The sequence below is a fragment of the Lutra lutra genome, chromosome 6, assembly GCF_902655055.1.
Source record: "Lutra lutra chromosome 6, mLutLut1.2, whole genome shotgun sequence".
NCBI classification, from domain to species: Eukaryota; Metazoa; Chordata; class Mammalia; order Carnivora; family Mustelidae; genus Lutra; species Lutra lutra.
Window position 1 is genome coordinate 38,994,966 of NC_062283.1, and position 25,012 is coordinate 39,019,977.

A 25,012-nucleotide genomic window follows, 5' to 3' on the forward strand; every position below is an offset into this window, starting at 1 on the left:
AAATGCTTAATATTAGATTACAAATTAATATAATTCACTATTTTAATGTAAAAATCATATGAATTTCTTTATATGTGTTGAAGATTGTCTTTGGCAAAATAAAAGACCCATTTCTCATAAAAACTTTGAGAAAAATAGTAATGAATGGCTATTTCCTTACTTAATAGGGAAACACTAGAGGGATTTTCACTAAGGTCAGTAACAAAGTTAGCAAGCCCACTATCCCCACTGGTTTCCAGCATTGTCTAAAGAAATAATCAATACAATTAGACTAAACAACCAGAGGTATAGGAATAAGAAGAAATAAATCTACCCCTATTGGCAGATGATCTGATAGAATCCATGGAATATCCTAGAGAATCAAAGATAAAATAAATTCAAACAATAAAATATTAGGTAAGGTCGCAGGATATAAAACATGTAAAAATTGGTAGCATCCATATACACAAATATTAACCAGCTAGAAAATCTAATGAATGCACAATACCATTTACGATGGTAACAAAAAAGACAAAATATTTTGGAGCAAATTTCACAAGAAATGCTAAAAAACTACATGAAGAAACTGTAAAACACTTCTGTAAGACACAAAAATAGGCTTGAAAAAATGGAAAGACATTTCTTACTCTTTATTAGCACATCTCAACATTATCAAGATGTCAGTTCTAAGTTAATTTATAAGTGTAATCTGATCCCAATAAAAATGCCAGTGGGTTTTTTTAATAGGGCTAGATAAGTTGGTCTTAAGTGTCATATACAAAATAAACACACAGAGTCAGAGAGATGTGGAAAGAAACAGAGAGGAACAAAGGAGAAATGAAGTAAAAGGGTGGTGTGAGAGATTCAAAACATGAAAATGGCTGACTGACTTGCCATCGCTGTCCTTGAATGACTTGCCACTGCTGTCCTTGAAGACAGAGAAAGGGGGTCACTGGCCAAGAAATGAAGGCAGATCTTAGAAGCTGAGAACAATCACCAGCCTACAGCCAGCAAGTAAATGAAAACATTATTTCCTACAACCACATGCAACTACATTCTATCAACAGAATAAATGATCTTGGAAGATGATTCATCTTCAGAACCTCCAAAAAAGAATGTAGCAGCCTTGATGACACCATGATTTCAACTTTATGAAATCAGAGCAGAGAACCAGCCAAACAGACCCAACATCTCACCTATAGAAACATACAAATACTATACACAGATTGAAATGCAACAAACAACTAAGTCTGTCAATGAACATGAAATGAATTTATGTGGTATGTTCTGGACAAAAAAAAAAGAATTATTAAATTACATGAAACGTCGTATATTTTTAAAATATAGGTGAGAATTGTCAAGAAAATTTTGAAAGAATATACTGAGAAAGACTTGCTTTGCCCAGATATTAAAATTGTTTCAAAGCTACAATAATTAAAATACATTAATAAAACAGAAAAGAGAGCCTGCAGACAAAATTTATGTCCATGATAGAGATCATTATACACAAATAGGTAAAGAATAAGTTATTCTTTAAATGGTACTAGGACAACTGGTTATCAGGAAAAAGAGTTAGATCTTCACCTCATACCAAATAGCATAATAAGTTGGAACTGGATTAAAAAGTTAAGCATTTTTTAGAGGCACCTGGATGGCTCAGTAGGTTGATACCTGCCTTCAGCTCAGGTCATGATCCCAGGGTCGTGAGAATGAGCCCTATGTCTGGCTTAGTACTCAGCAGGAAGTCTGCACAAGATTCTCTCTCTCCCTCTGTCCCTCCACCCCTGTGCTGCACTCTCTCTCTCAAATAAATAAATAAATCTTTAAAAAAAAGTTAAACACTTTTGGGCGCCTGGGTGGCTCAGTGGTTAAAGCCTCTGCCTTTGGCTCAGGTCATGATCCCAGGGTCCTGGGATCGAGCCTCACATCAGGCTCTCTGCTCAGCAGGGAGCCTGCCTCCTCCTCCTCTCTCTCTCTGCCTGCCTCTCTGCCTACTTGTGATCTGTCTGTCAAATAAATAAAAATCTTTAAAAAAAAAAAAAGTTAAACACTTTTTAAAAGTGAAATAGGTGAATATTTATATAATCTGAAGATGGGAGAAAATCTTTCAAACATTACAGGAATTTTCAAAAATCCACAATACAAAAGACCAATATAAATAAAGATAATTAAAACATTATGTATCTAAATATGCCAAACCAAATATGAAAACAAATAACAATTTGGGAGAAATTATGACAGTGAGAGGATTTATAGACATAATATGCATGAGACTCTTAAATAATTAAGACAGATTTTAATAGAAAAAAAGGGGAAAATACATCAAATAATAATTCACAAAAAACATTAAGCTGTCTGATAAAAAGATAAAAATGCTTTAAAGTTTCAATAGTAAGAATAATCACAAAGTTTTCTGAAATGAAAGTTCTCTAACCTTGAAGGCAATCTCTTCTGATTGAAAATTAAGCCTTTGTGAAATGGTCCATTGCCTTATCATTGGCACCTAATATTGAGCACCTAAGTTGGCATGACATATCTTTTGAGCTGCTTTTTCATTTTTTATTTTTATTTTTTGAGCTACATTTTTTAATTAATTGCAATTAGCCAACATATCAATTAGCCATCATTTGTTTTTGATGTATTGTCCAATGATTCATTAGTTGTGTATAACACCCAGCATTCATCGGATCACGTGCCCTCCTTAATGCCCATCAGTATTTACCCCATCCCCCTACCCACCTTCCTTCTGCAACAATCAATTTGTTTCCCAGACTCCAGAGTCTCTCATGGTTTTTCCTCCTCTCTGATTTTGAGCTGCATTTTTTAAAAACTTTGGACTATCTCAAAAGACTATAATAGTCTATTGGTCAACTATAATATGTGATTTGAACTTGAGATTACAAAATTTTTCCAGAATTAATGGAGAGAATGGCTCTGTTTTTAATGAAACTTGATGAGGGCTATAATTTTTTAAATACTAATTTATGCCACAAACAAGAGAAAATGTACTATGACAATAAACATAAGTTCCTAGAATCTGAATTTTTTTTTTAATTTTATTTATTTGACAGACAGAGATCATAAGTAGGCAGGGTGTCGGGGGGGAGCCGACTCCCCGCCGAGCAGAGAGCCCGATGTGGAGCTTGATCCCAGGACTTGGGATCATGACCTGAGCCGAAGGCAGAGGCTTTAACCCATTGAGCCACCCAGGTGCCCCAGAATCTGAATTTTTAAGACAGATCTGTGTGGACCACTGAGGTCAGCAGATATGATTCCCTGAATCAAGATTTAAGGGGGTGAAATTGACTGTAGTTTTGTTTACTCTAATTTAAACTAGCATGCTTTACCATGATGGACTCAGGGCTGGTTTGATTTTCTCTGGCTTCTGTAGGGGCACATCAGTATAGACACAATCCCAAGGCAGAAGCAGTGGACTACAATCACCTTGAGTTAGTTTTAGTAACGTAAATACATATAATGGAGGGTTCTATTCATTCAAAGAGTGATAAGATTAAAGATGGTTTTCAACTGTAAATCCAGAAGAAGGAGCTACCAGAACATGGTGATGGCCTGGTTTTCTTTCCCCCTTGGTGGGATGGGTTATTGGTGAGATATGAAAAGTAAGAAGAATGAGAAGATATTTAAAATAAGGCAATAACACTATTTTTTTCAAGGCTGTATTGAACTGAAATAATTTTCTTCTATACTCAACTCGTAAAGAAATGAAATAAGTATTTCTCACAGTCAGGAATAAAATGGCTATCATTCTTCTCTGTTTACAAAAGCAGTTCCCACAATCCTGGTTTAGTGTGATTTATTAATAATGATATAGTAAAGCCTCCTGTGGGTTGATTAAAATTTTAGTTTTATTAAAAACTAAAAATGAAAAATAAAAAACAGAAGGATAGCTAGGAAATTACTGACTATGAAGATCTGTAAGGTGATGAGTAGGGGTTTGGGGACAAGAGAAAGAATGCTACCAGGTATAAAAATGGGCTACATTCATTAAACAGTATGGTATTGGCACAAGAAGGAGTCATCAGACCAATGAAATGAGTAACACCACCTGAAATAAATCCAGCTACATATATAAATCTAGTTTATGACAAAAGAGGTATCTCGACTCACGGGGGCGAAGATGCTCTGTTCAACATACAGCATAGGGATGACTGGATAGCCACCTGAAAAATGGTAAAACCAAAACTGTTCTTTTCATCACACCCAGGAATAAACTTCAAATGGATCAGAGATCTAAATATAAAAAGTAAAACCATACAAGTACCAAAAGAAAACATAAGTGAATTCTTCTAAAACCCATGTATAAGGAGAGGCATTCTAACTATAATAAAAAATCCTAGATACAATTAAAAGAAAAGGTCAGTAAATATGACTATTTACTAATAAAACTAATAAAATGTTTTGCCTGGCAAAAACATTAATGAACTCAAAGACACCTGACAAACGAGGAAAACATATTCACAGCATGTGTTACAGATAAAAGGTTAATTGATTAAGAATTCTTTTGAGGGGTGCCTGGGTGGCTCAGTGGGTAAAGCCTCTGCCTTCGGCTCAGGTCATGATCCCAGGGTCCTGGGATCAGCCCCGCATCGGGCTCTCTGCTCAGCGGGGAGCCTGCTTCCTCCTCTCTCTCTCTCTGCCTGCCTCTCTGCCTACTTGTGATCTCTGTCAAATAAAATAAATAAAATGTTTAAAAAAAAAAGAATTCTTTTAAATTGAGGAAAAATTCCTATGGAAGTCTATTTTCACTAGTCAAAATGACAACACTCAAAAGCTTAACAATATACCCTTTTGATGAGATGGTGGAAAGACGGGCACTGATCGGCACTGATATTGCTGTTTGATAGGAAAACAGTGTGATTCCTAAGAAGGGAAATTTGACAATATCAAACCAACTGCATATACCAAACCAAACCACAACAGAGAATTCCCTCTATGAATATATCCTGACCACCTATCTCCAACAATATGAAAACATGAATGCACAAAGTTGTTTACAGAGTATCATTTGTCATTGTCAAGCATGAGAGATTGGTCGAATAAATGATGGTACATAACACACAATGGAGTACTACGCAGCTGTGAAACATGATTGCAAGGAGCTCTCTGTGCTGATATGGGATGATTTCCAGGAAATATTATTACTGAAAAAAGCAAAATACAAAAAAAAAGTGTTTAGTGTGTTTTCATGTAAAAATAAAGGGAAAACTTTAAAACACATGGTTTATCATTAAAGAAAGGAACACGAGAAGCACGAACCAGAAAACAATGAAATCGTTTGTCTACAAGAGGTTGGGGAAATTGAGTAGAAGGAACACAGGAAGCAGTGATGCATTTCTGGTCATGACTTTTGTATTGTTTGACCTCTGATATGTAGTATTCTACATATTCAAAAATAAAATTGAAGCAGTAAGAATACAAAGAAAGTGCTACAACTGAAAGCAAGCTGAAACATGTGAAACTAATTTGATTTCAAATGAATACTACAGCCACACTTAAGGAAAGAAGGGAGACAGGGAGAGAGGGTTGGGAAGGACCAACCAATCTAAATAATTTATAAACACGCTCAGTCTTGGGGTAGATAGGGAGGGAGACTGCAAACAAATCCCAAACTCTTCTTCTTACATTGTTTATTATAATGTCACAGGCAAAGCAATTTTGAAACTTTTTTAGATGCACTAAAGTGTTTAGATGTACAAATGAATAAATGTGTGGACGTTGTTGGAAACTAGAGTTCTCTCTATGGAAGAAGGAAATACAAATATAAAATGCTGGAAGGCAAGAAAGAACCCTCTGGGAGTGTATTGTGACTGGAGGAATTGGTGTAAACTCATGAATTTTAAAATATTTATATGAATGTTTATGTGTGCATATATATACCCATATATGTATATGTGTGTGTGTCTCTATACCGATATGCAGGCATGGGCATACATGGTCACGCATCATAGGTCTCTTCACTGAAAGGGTTAAAGAGCAAAGACCAGAGTAACAACAAGCAAACCTAGCTCCCAGACCTCGGTCCCACTGAAAGGAATCAAGGCTTCCAGGAGAAAGGGCTGATTCCAGGGCTGGGACAGGGTAGCTTAGTTCCCGAGAAGATAGGCTGCATCTGGCATCCACCACTTGCTCTCCTCTTCAAATCCTATGAAGCTGTACCCGGGTTCTTCTGCCTACTATTGACATGGTTTTCAGCCAAGCTCTCTGGGTTGCCGTAAAGTTTATAATGATCCTCAGGACTCTGAAGAACTCCCACCCCTCCCAAATCACGGCTTATGTTTCTCCTGCGTTCCTGCAAACATCCCTTGAAAGGCCATATAAAACTCAATTATACTTTCCATCCTGGTAAGCTTCTCTTATTTGCAATTGGTTCCACATTTCTACTTCCATACATTTGTCTGACAGTATAGTTCCAAAGGTCTTCCAGAACACCAATGTTAGGAAAATTGCCACAACTAACTAAACAGTACGCATTGTAGAAGCGCACATTCAGGACAGCCTGGTAAAAACAAAAACGAAAACAGAAACGAGAACTTCATTGGCTGAGAGCATTTATGGCGTGCCTGGGCTAAAGCTCATGGGCCACGTCTGTGCCCTACAGGTTCTCTGGTGGACAACACCACCGTTCTCCAAGCACGGTGGGGGCGGTGGGGGGGAATACATCTGAAACAAACTGTATCATCACAAACTGACTCTTTATCATCTTCCAAGTGTCCACCTAACATTTTTATTACCAGTAGCACTGAATTGGAGACTCCTGCTTATGTCGGCATGTCCACAATAAGGGACCCTGGCCCGTGAGACAACCTCCCTGAGGAAGGGCCCCTAGGCAACGAGGCCCTCTCACCCAGCGCTGCTACTGCAGAGACTGGCCTCCCGCCTACCGTGAGATGGTCCAAGCTCTGATCCAGACCTGCTGAGCTTTGGGAAGCAGGGGCAGAACAGTCACCAACCCCAGGCCATGCCTCTTCCCTTAGAGTAAGAGTCTGTGAGGGTGAGGGAGGGATACTGAAAGCTATTCTACCCAGGGCTTCAGAAAAGGTGGGAGTGCCTAACTGACGGGCCCAAGAAGGACCTGTGTGTTATGGCAAATGTCTAGTTCTGTAGTTTGTTAAGTGTGAGCTCACTGCTCTTTGGCAGGACCCGCTGGCTTCAGCTCCATGCTGCTAAGCCATTTTCCCTTTTTTGTATGTGCTTTTGCGGCTGCTTCCGCTGACTAATTCTGGCACCCAGGAGAGGCTCAAATGACTGTGTTATAAGTTTGAGGCTCATCCAATATGAATCTTAGTTTTATGCACCACATTGTCCCCAGTTTGAATGTTTGCTTCATTTACTTTTCTCTGGATGAAAAGAAAGGGAGATTCAAACATTGGAGAAAACCTTCATTTTCTTCTTTTCCCTCTCACCCCCTAAACCTGCTAGTGCAGGACTTTCAAGTGGATTATGGAAAGGATTAAAAGTGAAGGGTTAAAAGACAAATAGAAGTGGTTTCTATCATCAGCCTCTGAAATTCCATGAACAGACTGAAAGTTCAATTGAGGTCTATGAAAATATTAGCAGATGCCAAAAGGCCAGCAGCCAGGATTTGTGTCTTTGTGCAAGAACTGAATAGCTACCAACAGCTAGAAAATTTTTAAAATCGTGGCAGTGATGGAAAAGTCCTATGAAAAAGAGAGAGAGAAATAGTTCTGAAGTGATGAGATTTATGAACTCATAAAAAGAACGTGCGCTGCAGGTCCTAAGCCTCTCAGCACGTAGGTAACTGGAATATTAAGACTTGGAGATAACATTTATTTATTCTTTAATGATTCTATTAGTAACAACAGTTAAAATGAATCTGACCTAATGAGGTCTTTTACTGAAGGGAACTCGTATGTATAATTATTAGTCAAAATTTAAGTTTGCAACAAGTTTAAGAAGCTGTTTTTAAGTTATTTTGAATATTAATCACATTAATCACATGACATCTTAAAAAGATGGAGATGTTTTTCTCGGTAGTAAATTTAGTTAATTACAGGGGCGGAGTCAGGATGGCGGAGAAGTAGCAGGCTGAGACTACTTCAGGTAGCGGGAGATCAGCTAGATAGCTTATCTAAAGATTACAAACACCTACAAATCCAACGGGAGATCGAAGAGAAGAAGAACAGCAACTCTGGAAACAGAAAATCAACCACTTTCTGCAAGGTAGGACTGGTGGAGAAGTGAATCCAAAATGACGGGAAGATAGACCGCGGGGGGAGGGGCCAGCTCCCGGCAAGCGGCAGAGCAACGGAGCACAAAATCGGGACTTTTAAAAGTCTGTTCCGCTGAGGGACATCGCTCCAGAGGCTTAACTGGGGTGAAGCCCACGTGGGGTCAGCGTGGCCTCAGGTCCCGCAGGGTCACAGAAGGATCGGGGGTGTCTCAGTGTCGCAGAGCTCACAGGTATTAGAAAGGGGAAGCCGGCTACAGAGACAGAGCCGAGGAGTGACTCTCAGCTCGGGGTTACCTTGAACCGGTTGCAGGCTCGGTCAGCTCGGAGCGCGGCCAGAGGCCAGGGTGGCGGGAGTCATTGGGTGCTGTTCTCTGGGGGCGCACTGAGGAGTGGGGCCCCGGGCTCTCGGCTCCTCCGGGCCGGAGACCGGGAGGCCGCCATCTTCATTCCCGCCCTCTGGAACTCTACAGAAAGCGCTCAGGGAACAAAAGCCCCGAAAGCAAACCCGAGCGGATTACTCAGCCCGGCACCAGGTAAGGACGGTGCAACTCCGCCTGGGGCAAAGACGCTTGAGAATCACTACAACAGGCCCCTCCCCCAGAAGATCAGCAAGAAACCCAGCCAGGACCAAGTTCACCTACCAAGGAGTGTAGTTTCAATACAAAGGAGAGCGGCGGAATTCTAGAGGAGGAGAAAGCAAAGCAGGGAACTCATGGCTTTCTCCCATGATTCTTTAGCCTTGCAGTTAAATTAATTTTTTTTCTTTTCTTTTTCAATTTTTTTTCTTCTTCTGCTAAATTTTTTTAACTTTTACCCTTTTCTTTTTTAACATTTTTTAACTAGTTTATCTAATATATATATATATATATATATATATATTTTCCTTTTTATACTTTTTCTTTATTGGTTTTCTTTTTTTATTTTTTTTTCTTTCTTTCTGAACCTCTTTTTATCCCCTTTCTCCCCCCCCCCCCCCCCACACGATTTGGGATCTCTTCTGATTTGCCTAAAGCATATTTTCCTGGGGTTGTTGCCACCCTTTTAGTATTTTACTTGCTCCTTCATATACTCTTATCCGGACAAAATGACAAGGCGGAAAAATTCACCACAAAAAAAAGAACAAGGGGCACCTGGGTGGCTCAGTGGGTTAAAGCCTCTGCCTTCGGCTCAGGTCATGATACCAGGGTCCTGGGATCGAGCCCCACATCTGGGCTCTCTGCTCAGCAGGGAGCCTGCTTCCTCCTCCTCTCTCTCTCTCTCTCTCTCTCTGCCTGCCTCTCTGCCTACTTGTAATCCCTCTCTGACAAATAAATAAATAAAATCTTTAAAAAAAAAAAAAAGAACAAGAGGCAGTACCAAAGGCTAGGGACCTAATCAATACAGACATTGGTAATATGTCAGATCCAGAGTTCAGAATGACGATTCTCAAGGTTCTAGCTGGGCTCGAAAAAGGTATGGAAGATATTAGAGAAACCCTCTCGGGAGATATAAAAGCCCTTTCTGGAGAAATAAAAGAACTAAAATCTAACCAAGTTGAAATCAAAAAAGCTATTAATGAGGTACAAACAAAAATGGAGGCTCTGACGGCTAGGATAAATGAGGCAGAAGAAAGAATTAGCGATATAGAAGACCAAATGACAGAGAATAAAGAAGCTGAGCAAAAGAGGGACAAACAGCTACTGGATCACGAGGGGAGAATTCGAGAGATAAGTGACACCATCAGATGAAACAACATTAGAATAATTGGGATTCCAGAAGAAGAGGAAACAGAGAGGGGAGCAGAAGGTATATTGGAGAGAATTATTGGAAAGAATTTCCCCAATATGGCAAAGGGAACAAGCATCAAAATCCAGGAAGTTCAGAGAACCCCCCTCAAGATCAATAAGAATAGGTCCACACCCCGTCACCTAATAGTAAAATTGACAAGTCTTAGTGACAAAGAGAAGATCCTGAAAGCAGCCCGGGAAAAGAAGTCTGTAACGTACAATGGTAAAAATATTAGATTGGCAGCAGACTTATCCACAGAGACCTGGCAGGCCAGAAAGAGCTGGCATGATATATTCAGAGTACTAAACGAGAAAAACATGCAGCCAAGAATACTATATCCAGCGAGGCTATCATTGAAAATAGAAGGAGAGATTAAAAGCTTCCAGGACAAACAAAAACTGAAAGAATTTGCAAACACCAAACCAGCTCTACAGGAAATATTGAAAGGGGTCCTCTAAGCAAAGAGAGAGCCTAAAAGTAGTAGATCAGAAAGAAACAGAGACAATATACAATAACAGTCACCTTACAGGCAATACAATGGCACTAAATTCATATCTCTCAATACTTACCCTGAATGTTAATGGGCTAAATGCCCCAATCAAAAGACACAGGGTATCACAATGGATAAAAAAACAAAACCCATCTATATGTTGCCTAAAAGAAACTCATCTTCAACCTGAAGACACCTCCAGATTTAAAGTGAGGGGGTGGAAAAGAATTTACCATGCTAATGGACATCAGAAGAAAGCAGGAGTGGCAATCCTTATATCAGATCAATTAGATTTTAAGCCAAAGACTACAATAAGAGATGAGGAAGGACACTATATCATACTCAAAGGAACTATCCAACAAGAAGATCTAACAATTTTAAATATCTATGCCCCTAACGTGGGAGCAGCCAACTATATAAACCAATTAATAACAAAATCAAAGAAACATATCGACAATAATACAATAATAGTAGGGGACTTTAACACTCCCCTCACTGAAATGGGCAGATCATCCAAGCAAAAGATCAACAAGGAAATCAAGGCCTTAAATGACACACTGGACCACATGGACATCACAGATATATTCAGAATTTTTCATCCCAAAGCAACAGAATACACATTCTTCTCTAGTGCACATGGAACATTCTCCAGAATAGATCACATTCTTGGTCCTAAATCAGGTCTCAACCAATCAGGTCCAATCCAAAAGATTGGAATCATTCCCTGCATATTTTCAGACCACAATGCTCTGAAGCTAGAACTCAATCACAAGAGGAAATTTGGAAAGAACCCAAATACATGGAGATTAAACAGCATCCTTCTAAAGAATGAATGGGTCAACCAGGAAATTAAAGAAGAATTGAAAAAATTCATGGAAACAAATGATAATGAAAACACAACGGTTCAGAATCTGTGGGACACAACAAAGGCAGTCCTGAGAGGAAAATATATAGCTGTACAAGCCTTTCTCAAGAAACAAGAAAGGTCTCAGGTACACAACCTAACCCTACACCTAAAGGAGCTGGAGAAAGAACAAGAAAGAAACCCTAAACCCAGCAGGAGAAGAGAAATCATAAAGATCAGAGCAGAAATCAATGAAATAGAAACCAAAAAAACAATAGAACAAATCAACGAAACTAGGAGCTGGTTCTTTGAAAGAATTAATAAGATTGATAAACCCCTGGCCAGACTGATCAAAAAGAAAAGAGAGAGGACCCAAATAAATAAAATCATGAATGAAAGAGGAGAGATCACAACGAACACTAAAGAAATACAGACAATTATAAGAACATACTATGAGCAACTCTACGCCAATAAATTTGCCAATCTGGAAGAAATGGATGCATTCCTAGAGACATATAAACTACCACAACTGAACCAGGAAGAAATAGAAAGCCTCAACAGACCCATAAGCAGTTAGGAGATTGAAACAGTCATCAAAAATCTCCAAACAAACAAAAGCCCAGGGCCAGATGGCTTCCCGGGGGGAATTCTACCAAACATTTAAAGAAGAACTAATTCCTATTCTCCTGAAACTGTTCCAAAAAATAGAAATGGAAGGAAAACTTCCAAACTCATTTTATGAGGCCAGCATCACCTTGATCCCAAAACCAGACAAGGATCCCATCAAAAAAGAGAACTACAGACCAATATCCTTGATGAACACAGATGCAAAAATTCTCGCCAAAATACTAGCCAATAGGATTCAACAGTACATTAAAAGGATTATTCACCACGACCAAGTGGGATTTATTCCAGGGCTGCAAGGCTGGTTCAACATCCGCAAATCAATCAATGTGATACAACACATTAATAAAAGAAAGAACAAGAACCATATGATCCTCTCCATAGATGCTGAAAAAGCATTTGACAAAGTACAGCATCCCTTCCTGATCAAAACTCTTCAAGGTGTAGGGATAGACGGCACATACCTCAATATTATCAAAGCCATCTATGACAAACCCACCGCAAATATCATTCTCAATGGAGAAAAACTGAAAGCTTTCCCGCTAAGGTTAGGAACACGGCAGGGATGTCCGTTATCACCACTGCTATTCAACATAGTACTAGAAGTCCTAGCCTCAGCAATCAGACAACAAAAGGAAATTAAAGGCATCCAAATCGGCACAGAAGAAGTCAAACTATCACTCTTTGCAGATGATATGATACTCTATGTGGAAAACCCAAAAGACTCCACTCCAAAACTGCTAGAACTTGTACAGGAATTCAGTAAAGTGTCAGGATATAAAATCAATGCACAGAAATCAGTTGCATTTCTCTACACCTACAACAAGACAGAAGAAAGAGAAATTAAGGAGTCCATCCCATTTACAATTGCACCCAAAACTATAAGATACCTAGGAATAAACCTAACCAAAGAGACTAAGAATCTATACACAGAAAACTATAAAGTACTCATGAAAGAAATTGAGGAAGACACAAAGAAATGGAAAAATGTTCCATGCTCCTGGATTGGAAGAATAAATATTGTGAAAATGTCTATGCTACCTAAAGCAATCTACACATTTAATGCAATTCCTATCAAAGTACCATCCATTTTTTTCAAAGAAATGGAACAAATAATCCTAAAATTTATACGGAACCAGAAAAGACCTCGAATAGCCAAAGGAATATGGAAAAAGAAAGCCAAAGTTGGTGGCATCACAATTCCGGACTTCAAGCTCTAGTACAAAGCTGTCATCATCAAGACAGCATGGTACTGGCACAAAAACAGACACATAGATCAATGGAACAGAATAGAGAGCCCAGAAATGGACCCTCAACTCTATGGTCAACTCATCTTCGACAAAGCAGGAAAGAATGTCCAATGGAAAAAAGACAGCCTCTTCAATAAATGGTGTTGGGAAAATTGGACAGCCACATGCAGAAAAAAGAAATTGGATCATTTCCTTACACCACACACGAAAATAGACTCAAAATGGATGAAGGATCTCAATGTGAGAAAGGAATCCATCAAAATTCTTGAGGAGAACACAGGCAACAACCTCTTCGACCTCAGCCACAGCAACATCTTCCTAGGAACATCGCTAAAAGCAAGGGAAGCAAGGGCAAAAATGAACTTTTGGGATTTTATCAAGATCAAAAGCTTTTGCACAGCAAAGGAAACAGTTAACAAAACCAAAAGACAACTGACAGAATGGGAGAAGATATTTGCAAATGACATATCAGATAAAGGGCTAGTGTCCAAAATCTATAAAGAACTTAGCAAACTCAACACCCAAAGAACAAATAATCCAATCAAGAAATGGGCAGAGGACATGAACAGACAATTCTGCAAAGAAGACATCCAGATGGCCAACAGACACATGAAAAAGTGCTCCATATCACTCGGCATCAGGGAAATACAAATCAAAACCACCATGAGATATCACCTCACACCAGTCAGAATGGCTAAAATTAACAAGTCAGGAAATGACAGATGCTGGCGAGGATGCGGAGAAAGGGGAACCCTCCTACACTGTTGGTGGGAATGCAAGCTGGTGCAACCACTCTGGAAAACAGCATGGAGGTTCCTCAAAATGTTGAAAATAGAACTACCCTATGACCCAGCAATTGCACTGCTGGGTATTTACCCTAAAGATACAAACGTAGTGATCCGAAGGGGCACGTGCACCTGAATGTTTATAGCAGCAACGTCTACAATAGCCAAACTATGGAAAGAACCTAGATGTCCATCAACAGACGAATGGATAAAGAAGATGTGGTATATATACACAATGGAATACTATGCAGCCATCAAAAGAAATGAAATCTTGCCATTTGCGACGACGTGGATGGAACTAGAGGGTATCATGCTTAGCGAAATAAGTCAATCGGAGAAAGACAACTATCATATGATCTCCCTGATATGAGGGAGAGGAGATGCAATATGGGGGTTAAGGGGGTAGGAGAAGAGTAAATGAAACAAGATGGAATTGGGAGGGAGACAAACCATAAGTGACTCTTAATCTCACAAAACAAACTGAGGGTTGATGGGGGGAGGGGGTTTGGGAGGGGGGTGGGATTATGGACACTGGGGAGGGTATGTGCTATGGTGAGTGCTGTGAAGTGTGTAAACCTGGTGATTCACAGACCTGTACCCCTGGGGATAAAAATATATGTTTGTAAAAAATAAAATTAATAATAAAAAAAAAATATATATATATATATATATGGCTTCATGGTTATAATATATATATATATATATCATATATATGATATATTTTAAAAAATTTAGTTAATTGCATTAATAAAATCAGGATTGGCCCTCCTCAGTTATTTTGTGCTTCTGAACATTTCATTTGGAAATATATCTATTGGACTTATGCTTTTAAAAAAGGTGTTAGTCAACATAAAAAAAATTCAGCTATCTAAAATAAATTAAAACCAATGCTAAAAGTTGAAAGTGTTCTTTATAAAGTAGAATTTGCATTTTTAAGGTCAAAACATAAGTGACAAAAGAATGATTAAGGCAAGTATTTGGAATTTTCTTTGCAGATCAAATAATAAAATGTGTAAGTGCTTCAGAAACACTTAGTCAGTTATAATTTCCTTTTTTATAATTAGAATCAATAGTTTTAATTTAGTTTTATCAGAATGAATTTATGGCTTTTGTTTCTCTAAGGGTAACTTTTCTAGTAAATCAAGTATTTTAACTGATATTTGACTGTAATGACAGAAAATAACCAGGAGAGGGCACTTTAGCTCTCTAACAAAGTAAAACCTCTTCTATACCCTTTTATAAATCAGTAAAGCAGACAATGAAAGGATTTGAAATACCTGGTAAAGGTTAAACAAAAATGTAAAGCAAGTTCCTCTGCTTCCCATAGCCTGATAAAAGATATCTCAGGTAAAGGGCAGTTTCTTTCTTTAATCATCCATAAATCAACTGAGTAACATGAAAAACAGAAGGATTCTCCGATCTGCAAATCCATGATTCTAACATTTCAAGAGTATTTCATTCTAAAAAACCTCACATTCACTTGGAAATTGCCTGGTATATTGAATGTACTTGAATTAAATAAATAAACTCTCATTAACCAGATTTTTAAGCGGTAGACTTTCTAAATATGTAAGAAGTAGCAATATGTAACACTATATATTTCTTACATCTTGGTTCTGTGCTTATTAACAATTAGCCTGTGCCCTTAGTCATGTTATTTAATCAGTTTCCTCCAAACTTACTTAGTCATGTTATTTAATCAGTTTCCTCCAAACTTATCTTTATCATCATCATCATCATCATCATATCATCATCATCACCTCAAGACAAGGCTTCTGCCTTCAAGCAGCTTCTATTCTACTATAGTTGAAAAAGGTAACATAAATATATGAAACAGCAAACAATAGAGAAGATAATGCACCATTAAATCTAAATTCTATTATTCAGTGTGCAAATAATCCCAGGCAAGTTATTCTAATTCCCTGGGCTTCCGTGTTTCTATATTATGAGGTTCTGTACTTGATGATCCGACTAAAACACTGTCATACTTCTTATTTTGTATATCATTCTATCATATTTGATTATTGAGTGCCCAGGCTCTCAAAAGATTTACCATGTTAACCATGAGATTGTAAAGACACACTTAAAAATCTTACAGAAGATCCGTGGAGCTTATCCTCCTGAGAAAATGCTCTAATATATTTCTTACTCAAAATGAGTAAGATTCATTTCAGGAGATTTAGGGACTTTCAGAAATCAATCTATAGGCTCCCGAGTGGGTTGTTTAGCATAACAAACTCTTAACTGCATCAAGAATGCATGATAGAGGCACAAATTATACAGTTCCTGCATATGTTGGGTGTTATTCCTAGAACTTTCATATGTTGTTGTTGTTGAATCAAGATGGCTGGTGAGGTTGGAGAGAGGTATGCCAAACCAAACTATTTTGGACTTTATTCCATAAGCAACAACAAGTACACTGGAATGTTTAAACATGAAGTGGAAGATATGCACTTAAAACAGCAAAATCAGAGAATAGAATGTAAAATAAACAGAAGAAGGACAGCAAGCAAGGAGATAGCCGGTTTACAGAACAATGATCTGGGTGAGGCATACTGAGAGCCTGTTTAAAAATCTCTCCAAGGGGTGCCTGGGTGGCTCAGTGGGTTAAGCTTCTGCCTTCGACTCAGGTCATGATCCCAGGTCCTGGGCTCGAGTCCCAAATAGGGCTCTCTGCTCGGCAGGGAGCCTGCTTATCCTCTCTCTCTGCCTGTCTCTCTACCTCCTTGTGATCTCTCTCTGTGTCAAATAAATAAATAAAAATCTTAAAAAATAAATAAATAAAATAAAATAAAAATCTCTCCAAAATTAGGGATGTTCCCTTTTCTAAGATTGGCCTACTCTGATTCTGTATAATAAATAATAAACAGATTTTCAAACACCAAGGGACATTTTGAAATTAGATGAAGGATTGTTCTGCAGTTCAATTTATTTTCTACTCAGGGCAGTAATGGATACCAGCAGCCTTGTGTTGGCATTCTTCTACCTACTTAAAGTGGAGTACTATAAAATTCTGAGCAGCCTGGGACCCACCAAGGAGGAATGGCTTACTCCTTCTAAAAAAGCCAGATCTAAGGGGCTTTGCTCCCTATTCATATCAGGTTCAGGAACAAGTGTTCTATCCTTTCATTATATCCCTTAGGGCAGGAATGAGTGGCAGGAATCATGAGCCACTCATAATGTTTTTTGAGGCTAGACCAATGAGGAAACATTTCTCCATTCTGTAGTAGCCAAAAACAATAGGCAAGCAAAATTTCTAGAGAGGGACATTTCTCACAGAACTGTAGTGAAAATTTAATGAAAAAAAATATGTATGTGTGTTTGTGTGTGTGTATAGATTTTCTTCTAGGAAATTTGCACATAGATCCTGATATTGTCATATATTGCCAAATCCCATTTGTTTTCTATAAGAAAAGAAAAAGATAATCATATACTGAGGATTGGATAAGGAAGTGTTCTCATTCTTATAAAGGGGAACTTCGCTGAGAGCCCCCAAGAATAAGGGCAGAAATAAGACAGAGTAGGTGACATTGGAGAAAGTAGATTAGATTTACACATCAGTCTATTGGTTCCACTCAGAATTTCATATTTAGTTACATGTGGGATGTGAAAGCAACAGTTCCAAAATATCTGTAGGACAAAACCCATACACCTCATTCAAGGCACTTCACAGTCCAGCCCAACTCACCATCTGCATTCCAGTGACATCAGACTGCTAAACATACCACACACCTTGAGGTCTCTGTGAGTTTGTGCACATTGTTACCTTGGCCCAGAATGCCCTTCCTCGTGACCCTCCATTCGGTGAAATCCTATCCTTCCCCACTTCTCAGCTGCAAAGCTACCTTCTCTGTTAACCCCTTTGGTAAGGCCCTCTGCCCACTTCCTGAAAAAAGAATCCGCCCCGCTCTCTCTGGGCCACCTACACACCATCCATGTGTGCGTGCTCATCAGAGTATGTGGAAGTGAGTATGAGTATCATTCACATCCTTCTTTCCCGCTGCTTTGTGAGCTCCTCACAGAGGGAGCCTGCTCTCTGCGTTTGTTTCCCAAGCTTCCAGCACAACGTTTGCACAGTATAAGGACTAGATCAGTATTTCTTAAAGAAAGAAGGGGAGAGAGAGAAAGGATTCCAGTTAAAAGGCTATTATAATAAGCCAGACAGAAAGTCTCATATGAGCCTAATGATGGGAAGTAGCATTGGGAATGGAAATTCACAATTATGAAAATAGAATAGTTTCAAGTTGCCCAGTGATTAAATGTAGGGAAAGAGAGAGAAAAAGGACTCAAAGTTGATCTGACCAAGTTTTCCTGCCCAAGAGACAGAGAGAACAAAAAGAGATGATCCTGAAAATATATGGAGATCAGGAAGGGGACAGAAAATGAATTACTGTTTCAGACTTTGAACTTGATGTGCACTCATTTTAAGGTGCTTACCAGGTAGTTGTATATTCAAATCTGGAGCTGAGGCTTTAAGAGAAGTTCAGGGCTTATAGCACAGCAGTGGAAACTATGGAGTGGATGCCATTGATGGGAAGGGCACCAATGATTGGATCTGGGGCTTCTGCCTCTATCTAAGAAATGAAGAAAAGAAGGATGGCAGTGTGGGGCACGTGGGTGGTTCAGTGGGTAAAAGCCTCTGCCTTCGGCTCGGGTCATGATCTCAGGATCCTGGGATTGAGCCCCACATCAGGCTCTCTGCTCAGTGGGGAGCCTGCTTCCTCCTCTCTCTCTGTCAGCCTCTCTGCCTACTTGTGATCTCTCTGTCAAATAAATAAATAAAATCTTAAAAAAAAAAAAAAAAGAAAAGGAGGACAGCAATGAAGGAATCTGTGAGAAGCCAAATGAAGTGATCTAAGGAAACTGAGTGTCCCAGAAGCCAAGAAAAGAGCCATTTTAAGAGCAGGGGAGGTCAAAGTTCAGAACGTTGACAATGAGCCAGAGATGGAGTGATGGAGAGTCACTGTGTAAGAGAGCAGCCTCACCAAACAGCAGAGCAAAGATGGCGCCAGGATGGAGCTAGAGAGGGACGGAAGACAGGAGTATGACCTGCTCTTGAGAATGTTGGTCATAACCAGGACAAGGGATGTTTCTATATAATCTGTAAATGATTTCTGGTTGTGACCTACATTGTCTTTTAATTGAATGTTGGCTTAATGGAGCTTCATTAAAGTCAACCGCCCACAGCTACTAAGATAATTTTTGTTTCTTTAGAAAATTAGAAATAGAATCTACGTATGGGCCTGGAGTTAGGTTGAGGAAACAGTTTGATGATTCATTCATACTGTCTTTTAAAGTGTATCATTTAATTCTAAATATGAATCCTCTCAGTTTTGGTTTTTTCCTAAAGATGAACCCAGAAGATCTTAAATAGTCCCTTCCACAAAGAGAAAGAGAAAAAGAAAGGAAGAAAGAAAAGAAAAAAGAGGGGTTCCTGGGTGGCTCAGTGGATTAAGCCTCTGCCTTCGGCTCAGCTCATGATCTCAGGGTCCTGGGATCAAGCCCCACATCGGGCTCTCTGCTCAGCAGGGAGCCTGCTTCCCCCTCTCTCTCTGCCTGCTTCTCTGCCTACCTGTGATCTCTGTCTGTCAAATAAATAAAATCTTTAAAAAAAAAGAAAAAGAAAAGGAAGAAAGAAAGAAAGAAAAGCAAAGAAAGAGAAAAAAACAAAGCAGAAAGACTCCCCTTAAATCCAGCTGGAACTGTGTATGCTTCACTGATCTAGGACTGGGCCTGGAAATAGGGTCAGGGTTTAACTGTGAGTCCTACACACTCAAAGTCATTCTCACATGGCTCCCTCTGGTCTCTCTAGATTGCAGGTTGTGTTGTTTAATGTAGCCTTCCTCGCAGGTGAGTACTTTTTATTGGCCCGTTCTCTATTTATTGCTGAGGAGATCTGTGGATTTTAGATCATCATCAGTGAGACTTGTGGCTGCCTTCATCCAGTGCCAGGCCGGCCTTCGGTGCGTTCATGCCATTGATTTTAGAACTGAAGACCTGCCAGTTTCAATTTGGTTTTAACCAATTGTGTTTTCGATGTATTTTCTGAACTGGTTTTGGGAAATGTATTAAGATCGAGTTAAAAAGCAGACTTCGCAGAGATAAAAAAAATATTCACTAAACAATATAGGCAGGGACATTTTACTCTGTCAGTGACTTTCTGGAAGTTATATTTGATGGACTTCTGGAAGGAAGTATTTCCTTCCCTGAGGAAGAAACAGGAAGCCAAGATGAAAGAACCTAAAAGGGGCAAAGAAAACAAAGGGAAGAGACTTCCGCTTCTGGTAATAGCAGATGAAGCAATTGTTGCTGAAAAGCAATTTTAAGAAAAGCCGTGCTTTATAGAAATATATTTATCTAGATATAATTGATTTATGTATTTTGTTCACATGCATATTAAAGTCTCCCTGCTAGAATGTAAGCTACCAAAAGGCAGGGATTTTTATTTTGTTCTCTTATATGTCCCAAGCACTTAGAACAGTGTCTGAAACAAAGTAACTATCCCATGACTATCTGTTTGGTGAGTGAATGAATTTTCAAAAATTCCCAAGTCCTGGGAGCATTTCACTTTCCTACCACAGAGGACCTCTCTTTAGCGTTTCCCCTTGTCTCTTTGCCCTCGTCTCCCTGCCAGCCCACTTCCAGTATAGCTCCCTCCCCTGGAGAACACAGTCCTCTGGGAGAGGAGCTCAGCTCTGCTCTACAGGTTAGGGAAGGGAAGACTCCACGAGTCTTTTGTCGAAGTGAAACAAAAGGGCCCTCGGAGAGGCCACCGGGTTGGTTGGGGGAGGGAGGTAAAAAGAAAAAACTGGACATCAATCTTTGGACCGAATCCCACTGAGACCACAGAGACCCTGGATTTAGCATGGCTTCTGTCAAACTCTGTGAGTATCCTGGGCTCTACACTTCAACAGCAATTTTTAATTCTACAGTCCCTTCCTATTTAACAGGAATGTTGTTGCTGAATGCCCCGGGACTAAAGGTGAATGTCATGGTAAAAAGGTGATGTATTTAACCTCTGCAGATTATGATCTTGCCCACCCCAGCCCCTTACTGAACAATTTCCACAGCTACGGTGTTATAGGGAGGCAAGAAACCAAGTCACAAGTTTACGATATCACATCACCTGTTCCTGTGTACACTTTGGCTGGCAGAGTCATCCTGGCCAAAGAGTAACAGCTATCAAAACGTAGGAAGTGGGAGAAAAGAGAAGAACCTGCACTTCTGTACTTACAAAGACCCTCTTATCTCCATGTGGTGCCCATGAAGACCACTGCCTAGACCCCCTTTTAAGAGTTCCTGCGTGGGGACCATGTTTGCCCCATGGCCTCCAGGCGCTGCATCTCTGAGTCTGCGGCAGCACTCAAGGCCAGGCCCCGCTTCCCCCAGGCTTCTCCCAGGCAGGGCTGCGGCAGGCAGAGCTGCGAGAGACAGGCCAGCCAGCCCCGTGCTCAACTCTTCTAATGGGCAAACTGCTCCGGGACTCCTAGTTGGCCTGGATGAGACTTTTTAGAACAGCACTGGGATCTGAGATTCTTTCCAGGTGTCAGGTCAGTTTCCAGGCGGGGAGGGTCACCTACCAACCCCTGCTCCCTCCTCTTTTATCCTTCACTGGCATTTCCTCCCAGTGAATCTTTGGCACCTCTCATCCTGCCTTGACACTAGCTTTTTGGAGCACTTGAACTCATTCACCTCCAATAGTCAGTAGAGCATAACTCACAAAATTCTTGAGTATCAATATTATAAAAAGATACTATGGATAAAGATGTGATCTTTTTTTTTTAAGTCTTACTTTAAATTTTATTTTTTATAAACATATATTTTTATCCCCAGGGGTACAGGTCTGCGAATCGCCAGGTTTACACACTTCACAGCACTCACCATAGCACATACCCTCCCCAATATCCATAACCCCACCCTCCCTCCCAACCCCCCTCCCCCCATCAACCCTCAGTTTGTTTTGTGAGATTAAGAGTCACTTACCCTAAAGATACAAAGATGTGATCTCTTTTTTAAGATTTATTTTTTTTTATTTTTGCAAGAGAGAGAGATAGAGCACAGAAACCAGGGGAAAGGGCAGAGGAAGAGGCAAGGCTCCCTGATAAGCAGAGACCCTGATGTGGGACTTGATGCGAGACTCGATCCCAGGATCCTGGGATCATGACCTGAGCCAAAGGAAGGCACTTAAGCGGCTGAACCACCCAGGCACCCATCTTTTGAAAGACTTCTTGGGGATACTGTATCCCCAAATGTAGGTGGCAAATGCCATCTCTCACCAGTGGAACCAATGAAGGAGGTTCTGAACCTTGGGTTCATAAGCAGCTTTAGGAGTTCCTGAACTCCCTGAATTTGTCTGTATTATATTGAGTGTGTATGTAATTCACCCTGAAGAAGATCTACAGCTTTCATCACAATCATCTAGAAAATTCTCACCAGTGGCAACTCTCAGTAATGCAACACTTCAAAAGTCCTATTAACATGAAATCTGTATTACAATGTAAGTTATTTTACACAATAAACAATCATGCCTCTATTTGCTACCTGGAACTAAATGTCATCTTTAATAAAGCCCTGCAAACTAAGACACTGGCACAAAGATAATCAGTACTGCATTCTTCTTCTAATCCTGAACTTTAAAAGAAGTCATGCTCTAATTTAAGTAGTTATTGGCATAAAAGAAGGAAGTAATTGAATAATCAATAGGTTAATCTATCATAGTAGAGGACTGAATATCAGTAGTAGAAGCTTCAACTCTTAGCCCAGACAATGCTTAAAGTCAATCTGGAAGATAGCAAAAAAAGCCTCTCTAGCATCTGTTCTCAAGGAGAAGGTTTATGTCAGCACCATTAACATCAACTATGCACAGAACATTTGTGTCAGCAGCATAAATGCTGACATGTCAGCATCTCTATTTTATACCCCCCCAAATATGTATAGTTTAATTAGACCAAAGACAGGAAATGGTTTGTTGATAGCTCAACCTGGAAGTAATGGCTTCCTAAGGGAGATATTCCTGCCCCACCCTGGGGAACAATCAAGTATGTGTCACTGAAACACCAGAGAGTTCTCTGCAGGAAAGTAATCACTTTACCCCTGAATCTAGTGGAATGTTTGTGGTAAGTTGGGATAAACAATCTTCCTAGACACCCCAGACTTCTGTGTTCCGCTACTAGCAACGTTAGCAGGCATTCTGAATTCTTCCCCATGTGGGCTTATGCTGTTCGCTGTTTCTATGCTCATTTTAAATGTGAAAAAGGGGCATCAGGGTGGCTCTGTCGGTGAAGCATCTGACTCTTGGTTTCTGCTCAGATCATGATCCCAGAGTCATGAACTCAGGCTCCACGTCAGGCTCTGTATTCACCTCGGAGTCGGCTTGAGATTCTCTGCCCCCTCCCCTCTCACTCCCTCTCTCTAATAAACAAACAGCCCTTTAAATGGGAAGAGGAAAGCTTCTGCAGAGAAAACTAGCAGATCCACAGAACAGCCCTACAGTCCACTGTTAGGCTGGAACAAGCAGGTCCTTGGAGGGGAGAACAAGTTTCCCTGAAGGAAGAGTAAATCCATGAGCAGCAAAGGCTTAAGACGGGGTGGATACAGGACTCTCTCCCTCTGCCCTTAAATGTTCTTTGAATATATTTTGCCCTTGCCTTGGCAGAAAATGTCTTGCTCAGTACCGTTGACTTCTCAGTACCATTGACTTCTCAGTAGTATTGAATGATAATTTTAGGAAGCACCTTAGGTTCATTCTTGGAAAACTACGAGAGGAGATTTTGTCGGGGGTGGGGTGGGAAGGGCAGGAAGTCTATACGTTGAAGTCTTTTTCAGTCACCAAGGGGAAGGGGAGAATTAAATCTAGGAAGTTTTAGAAAATACTGAATCTCTGAAGCTCTCTCTGTGAGAGCCAGGTAGTGGGAATAAACGTCAGAGGAGTGTTAAAAACTGTGCTCAGACTTTTGAAGCGAAACCAGAGATTTCCCCACATTGATGATAATCAGATACTAACTTCTCACAAAACAGATTTGTTACCTCCGGCTAAGTTCCTTCCTGACCACTAGCTGAGTTCCTTATTTATATTTCTTTCTCTACTGGATACTTTTCTTTTTGAAAAAAGTAGTCATCTATGTTCTGAATTAAAACATCTGTTCTGAAACACACACATACACACAAACACACATGCACAAACACATACACTTTTAAAGCATTACTTTATTTCTGGTGGTTTTTTTTTGTTATTAACATATACTGTATTATTTGCTTTAGGGTTACAGGTCTGTGAATCATCAGTCTTAACACAATTCACAGCACTCACCATAGCACATACCCTCCCCAATGTCCACAACCCAGCCACCTTATCCCTACCCCCCCGCCCCGGGCAACCCTCAGTTTGTTTCCTGAGATTAAGACTCTCTTATGGTTTGTCTCCCTCTCTGGTTTCATCTTGTTTCATTTTTCAGTGTAGAGATTTAATGAGATAGTCAGCAAGTATAAGATGGCCATCATAATGATTTAGACCAAGTGCGGACTCTTGTCTGAGTGTTATATATTTACTAAGAAATCTTTATACCAGGTTCCTGACAGAGACCTGGAAAGGGTTATAGAATTCTCAGCTTGGGGTACCAATGTCCTCAACCAATAGCCCTGAATGTTCCCCAGAATGCCCATCAACATAACAGTGCTGGCTTTAAATTTTTAAAAAAGAAAGAGAAAAGAAAAAAAAAAAATCTTTGCTTCCAGTTTGACCAATGTCTACTGCACATTTTAAAAATATACTTTCAGGGGCGCCTGGGTGGCTCAGTGGGTTAAGCCGCTGCCTTCGGCTCAGGTCATGATCCCAGGTCCTGGGTTCGAGCCCCACATCGGGCTTTCTGCTCAGCAGGGAGCCTGCTTCATCCTCTCTCTCTGCCTGCCTCTCTGCCTACTTGTGATTTCTCTCTGTCAAATAAATAAATAAAATCTTAAAAAATATATATAAAAATATACTTTCATAGACATAATTCTGAAAAAGCCAGAGTTAAGGACATGGAAGTTCAGAGTAAAATATATTAGGTGTCATACGTTACT

At 39.8% G+C, this 25,012-nt stretch overlaps 1 protein-coding gene across 4 annotated transcripts in view; it reads left to right on the plus strand.

The window, feature by feature from the left end:
- LOC125101904 (putative uncharacterized protein encoded by LINC00472) overlaps window positions 1-25,012 on the plus strand; it is a 91,938-nt gene that overhangs the window by 60,765 nt on the left and 6,161 nt on the right. The window contains exon 4 of one of the 4 annotated variants that reach the window (XR_007127964.1): window positions 5,234-5,725. The exons of the other annotated variants lie outside the window; for them this stretch is intronic. The gene's annotated coding sequence lies outside the window, so the exon portion shown is untranslated. Of the gene's footprint in view, window positions 1-5,233; window positions 5,726-25,012 lie in introns of those variants that run through there. 4 annotated transcript variants of the gene reach the window in all.